This window comes from Hibiscus syriacus, unplaced genomic scaffold (assembly GCF_006381635.1).
Source record: "Hibiscus syriacus cultivar Baekdansim isolate YM2019G1 unplaced genomic scaffold, ASM638163v2 tig00110890_pilon, whole genome shotgun sequence".
NCBI lineage: Eukaryota > Viridiplantae > Streptophyta > Magnoliopsida > Malvales > Malvaceae > Hibiscus > Hibiscus syriacus.
This window is the reverse complement of record NW_024062900.1, coordinates 9,843,823-9,850,359: the sequence shown is the minus strand read 5'-3', so window position 1 is coordinate 9,850,359 and position 6,537 is coordinate 9,843,823. Positions and strand designations below refer to the sequence as shown.

The window sequence follows — 6,537 nt, the reverse complement described above, 5'->3', positions numbered from 1 at the left end:
TGAATAAAGGAAAAGGATAAGGCTTAAACTTTGGGTTTTCTACTCTTCTTCTTCTTCTCTTCCCCGTAACTCCATAGCAAAGGTAAGATTTCTTTAAGTTGGTGTTTTCTTTCATTTTTGGGTTGGTTTTGAAGCCTTAAGTGATATAGAAGCTTAAGGAAAGCTTAAAAGTGAATAAAACTAAGAGATTGGTGATTTATTTGTGATTTAATAAAATGAGTTTTTACGCGATTTGATGAAATTTGGTCAGATATTCGAGTTTAAAAGCATAATTGACTTGTCAAAGATGTTAATAAGAGATTTGGAGCCTTTGAAGTGATTAAAAACATGTTTGAAAATTTGCTGTGATTTTTAGTTTTGAGTGTTCTTTTGAGATTTTGGATGTTATAAGGAGATTTTTGGATGTAAGTTAGTTTGGTTAAGTGATGATGAGTTTAATGGTATGGTTGGAGATAAGAGTAAGAGATTAAGGAAATTTGGGTAAAATTGAACTAAAATACATAAAATCTGGGTAAGGGTATCGGTACTGGAAAAACAGTACCGATACTATAAGGTGAAATTGGAGGAATGATGATGAACACAATGATCAATATCGATTCTGATTAAAGTAGTATCGATACTGATGTGGAGGTATCAATATCAAGAGAAATGTATCGATACTGTAATTGAAAAATGGATTTCCAGAATGTAAAAATGGTATCGATACTGAATTGGATATCGGTACCATAGAAGAGAAGTATCGATACTGTAGGAGGGGTACCGATACTATTCAGTCTGAAATTTTAAGTTAAGATGAATTTTAAAAGAATTCAGAAATAATGGTACTTTTGAGTATTAATATTTTGTATAAATGTTAATAAGGATACTAACATTGTATTTTATATTTGTATATGTGATTATGGATGTTTGTGTAGTTCGTGATCAACTTTGTGATACAAATAAACCAAAAAGGCAAGGAAAAAAGTTCAATAATAGTTGGACTTCATCAGTAAGGCAAAATATTGAGGCATACCAGGTGAGTGCATTTTATGTATTTATATGAGACAAGGATGACTTATAATGAGTCAACCGCGAATGTTTTATATTATTTTTTATATATTTTCATAATGGTTATGGAAATGATTTTTACGAATAATTTTAGAGTATGAACTGCTCTAAAATGAATAGATAAACTTTTATATGGTTTTAACAGTTATTGATTTTTATGTGCATTGAGAGTCATTGGTGCATTTTGATATACATTTGTATATGATGGTTATTGATCGATTTTGCTTAATGTATATGCTGCAGTTTCGTATCAGTACTATGTTTACTTTCAACATTATATGTGCAACCATGGTATTCATAATGAGTTTGTGAATTACCATTTCGACATACATTTGTGTATAAAGGTTATCGATCGATTTTACTAATGCATATGTTGTATTTTTGTATCAATACTATATGTACTTTCGACACTATGTGTGCATCCATGGAATTCATAATAAGTTTGTGAATTTCCATTTCGGCACTTAGGTGCAATGCATGTACCTTGCATTCTCATTTGTTTCTTAGCTTTTTAGCTTTGAATCTATTTTGTTCTTAAGATTTTGTGCTTCGTTGCCGATCTTTGTGGCTAAGATATCCCCGACAGTGTTTATGTTTCCACAAATTTGTTCAAGCCTTGTTGGCATGTTTAGCCCTGAGTGTGTTAAGCTTTCACATCTTTTGTTAACCATAATGAGATTGATCATCGCTTAGTGAGTTGAAGTTCTCACAAGGACGTGGTTAAGGTTGAAATAGGCGACAATTCATTCCAGAAAACGTCTAAGGCTATATGATCGACTAGTCGAAACTCCATTCCTGTGAAAATATCATGATAATATTTAAATATGTGGTAAATCATTTTATGATAATAGAATAATAATTGAATAAAATGTTTTCTATATTGTTTTTATATCGACTAAAGTTTTTAAATTGAATTCTGAATGGTTTTGGTGATCAACGCGACCTTTGAGATTCGCCTGTAACGTTTGGGTCGGATTTATAGGTTATATTTGATGGTATCAGGGCTAGTTGATTTCATTCCAGAAAACGTCTAAGGCTATATATCGACTAGTCGAAACTCCATTCCTGTGAAAATATCATGATAATATTTAAATATGTGTAATCATTTTGATAATAGAATAAATTGAATAAAATGTTTCATATTGTTTTATATCGACTAAGTTTTTAAATTGAATTCTGAATGGTTTTGGTGATCAACGCGACCTTTGAGATTCGCCTGTAACGTTTGGGTCGGATTTATAGGTTATATTTGATGGTATCAGGGCTAGTTGATTCATTAACCTCAAATTATGAAACTCACTTATAAAAACTAATAAATAAAAATAATCTATAAATTTGATTTGATAATTGGGAAAATAGATTTTTAATGAAGATGAGTAATCTCAATCATGCACATGGCCCCTAATTAATCACAATCAATATCAAAATAACTAATTGATTATTAAATAATAATTTAAAGGTACCTTGATCAAATTAAAAACTTTCAATCCAAAATAACATTTAAATTATTAGTTTAGGGGAAAATTAAATACAAATAAAACTAAAAATGACTAAATGTGTAATTATCTCTTTCTAGAAAAAAAATACAAATCTTTTTGTTTAGAATAAAAATATGCATATCTTAGTTGAATGGATCAGGTGGGAGTCACAAATTTGATGTTGAAATAGCACTGTTTTGATGCTCTCTACAATCCCTCAAAAATGATATAATTTTGGGGCATTATATTTAAAGTTTTTTATTTCATTTTTTTCTCACTTTCTCCTTCCTCCTTCTTCTCTCTTCCTTTTTCACTTATTTCCCTCAGAAGTCGTTCATCATCGATCTCACCGGCGGGTCATTGGTCATTGTGATAATCGTTGTTAAAAAGGAGAGTGTTCGATCGAATAACAGATATTGGGCTGGGTCAAAGCATAGTTCAGTTTTCAACTATTGGGTCAAATGTACATGGGTTTGAGGCCTGAAATGGGTTAGGTGAGTTTCAGCTCAGGTCGTTTTGATGAGTTTGGATCTGACCATAAATTTTTACCTTAGCTGTCGCCTAGAGTTTTACTCCAAACTCTAACATTCTTTCTTTTTTACCACCTATTTCCATTTTCCCTAACATGATTTTGTATTAGTGTTGGAACAAAATATCTATTTAACATATCGTTGGTTTTAATAGAAATATTTGTTTTATTTGATCATTTTATTCTTAATTTTATAGATTTTTTTTTTAAATTTAGATATTTTTTCTTATTTAGTAAAATTAATGGTTATTATTAATTAAAGAAATATTAATTGCCCAAAATCATAGATGAAAACACTAGAATATTGATATGTATCAAGTGTTGGAACAAAATAGATGAATCTAAAAGTAAGATACTGAAAAGAAGGTAACATGTTGACTACAATATGCTCTACAAACTTAGAAACTAGCCATTAAAACACGTTATTTAACCAAAAAATAAAACCCTAAGGATCAAAAACCAAAAAAGAAAGTGGAGTTTTAGTGCATTCCTCTCTGCTCTAAGATGTACAGTGGAGTTCCCACATAGTCGCGAGGAAGAGAGCCAGATGACAAGTGATAAGAAACACCGCCATGGAAACTAAAAACACCTCAAGCTTTGACCATTTATTTTGCAATGCTTTCACTTAACCTTCCTTACAGCTTTGGCAATTGTAGCATAAAACATCCCTATAACGCCTTGCCCGCCGAATCCGTTTCATTATCTTGTTTTTGCCAGAAAGTGGTGTTCACGTATTGCATTTGGCAATCTTCCGGCGGTATGCAACATCCCGACTTTACAAAAAAAGAAAGAAAGAAAAGAAGATAGATTAATACAAGGTAATTAGTGTTAATTACTTTGATTAGCTAAATTATGTACCTCGACGGATGATAATTTCTTCTTGTCGAAACCGTGTGATTTGACATGCATCGATGATGCGGCTAAATCTTGGCAGACATGAACGTTGTAAATGCAACCTTTGATGTTGTTCCAAAGGCCGTCGTCGTCAGCTTTCATCTTGAACCACAACGGCGTCGCCGGGATCTTCCGGGATTCAAAGCTGTTAGCACCGAGAAGAGCGAGGCCGACGGTGAACATCAACGTCAAGGGAACCATGACGACGATGATCCCCACCATGGGTAACCGGATTCTTAAGAAGAGAGCACCGTTGCAAATCAAGAACACGAAGATCATCCCGATGCTGATTGCAATCTGCAAATGGGGCAACTTGATGAGCGACTCGCAATAGTAGCTCTTCATGTAGAGTAACCAGGTGACAGAAGCGAGGATCGGGATGGAGAAAACGAAGGCGGCCAAAGATAAGATGCCGGTAACGTGTTTCACACGTAAGAGCTTGAAGATGTTCTTCTTTGAACCGCTATCCGTCATTGGTGTATGGGCTTCATCCGCCATTGAAGATTTGGAAGATTGTGCTTAAATATATTTGGTTCACACACTGCCAGTAGAGCTAAGGTAGTGGAGTAGTAGTGTTTAGTGCAAGGCAAAGTATCTAGGAAAGTGAAGGGCTGCTATGTTTTTATGCAGATATCCAGTGCTGTGTGTCAAGTTTTTACCAAGTCGATTCTTTGCTTTGCTCAACCAACGGATTTTGTTAGAGAGAAAACAGAAAGGAATTGAGAGATTGTAGGGGAAAAGCTAAACAATTTGTTTCCTTTGAATTTCACCTATGCACATTATGTTAATTGAAATCACATCAAATTTGTAGTCGCTTCTCTTGGCAATAAAAAAAGCATTATTCATTTCTGTTTATAAAAATCGAGTTGTACACTTTTTTTGATACATTATACAACATAAACAAACATAAAACTTATTTTTTAATTAATGTGGGGTAAATACTAAATACAAGGCAATATCTATTTAGTGGTTCAACCCGAGACCTCAAGGAATAAAAACAATTCATTTATCACTGAAATCATTCGGTTCGTGCATAAAACTTAAAATTTTAAATTACATGTAAAATAAAATTTTGTATATAAGTAAATATTTTATTAAATAATATATATATTAGTAATGCAACACACCAAAATACGCTGTTAATTAAATTATTCTTATTAAGTAAACAATAAAAAAACTCAAAGACCACTCCATGATTAATCCACTAATTTTGTAAGATAAAAATTTTAAATAGTTATTAAACTATATTAAAACAACTTCTTGTCGAGACGTTTATTGCCCAGCGACAAAAAAAAACTATACACATAAGTGTAGCTGTCTCGAAAAAATAAGTATTTTTCTTCCTTGAATCAGATAAAACACCATTTTGAAGAGTCGCCATCAATCATTTAATGATGTGTGATTGGTCACCAAAATGTTATGATATTTTAATAAAATCCCTAAGAATAATATTAAAATAACACAACAAGGGTCTGCTTACCAGAGAATGAATTTGGGAGTAGGTTGCGTATGAGGAAAATTAGACCCCCATAACGCCCAAAATTGGTACCATTACTTACTAATTAATTTGTCTTTACAATAAATTAATAAATTTGTATATAATTTAATCACTAAACCATACAAATAAAAATACTTAAAACTACTAATGAAAATACCTAATATATTAAGTGTTATAAGTTCAAATAATTATATAATTATTTAAAATATTAAAGTTTAGGGAATAGATTATAAAAAATAAAAAAATAGCCTTAATTCGAAACATTACAAAATATATATACTATTAATATAACTCAACCTTTATTATTAATATAAAATATAAACTGTTGAAATATAAGGGACTAAACATGGTATTTTCCCATATATATATATATATATATATATATATATATATATATATGGTAATGACCAAAACATAATAAAATAAAATGTAAAAACTAAATTAAGATGCTTGAAAACATGCTTTCAATGATCAAATTGGAAGATTACAAAGTTACAGGGACCACAAGTATGATTTACCCATACTCATATTTACACACAGGCCCCTCCCCAAAACGACGCCGTTCAGGAAGGGGTATAAATAGGCCCTAAACCGGCCTAAAGCCTCATTTTCTCCCATAGAAGTTCTCGTTCCTCTCTAGATTTCCATCTTCAGAGGAAAAACTGGCCACCGTCGGCCACCATATTTTGGCACCACCGAGCACCACTCACGGTGGCCGAAAATTACCAAAATACATTAAAACAACTCCCTGTCCATCCTAAAGCCGAATCCAGTGATGTTTACCCCTAAAAAGTTATCAATCGAAGTAGATCTAAAGATTTACCTTCGATGTTTCAACTTCTCCGGTGACGTTTGGGAGCTCCGACGACGGTAAGGCCTTTCTCACTCTCTCTTTTATACTTTACTGGATTTGGTTGTTAAGTATTTGCTTGCTTGCTCTCTCTTTTTCTCTTTCAGATTTTGACCCTATTTATAGAGTTCTTCAAACCACACTTTGTACTGGTTAAAAGGGAGAACCCCAGTGAGTCACCGGAGCTACGGTGGTGACTCACCCTAAGGGCAATGAGCTGTGCGGTGGATAGACTGGGTGC

General features: G+C 32.6%; 1 pseudogene; it reads right to left on the bottom strand.

The window, feature by feature from the left end:
- Positions 1 to 3,543: 3,543 nt before the first annotated feature.
- LOC120144705 lies at positions 3,544 to 4,446 on the bottom strand (annotated as a pseudogene).
- Positions 4,447 to 6,537: the final 2,091 nt, after the last annotated feature.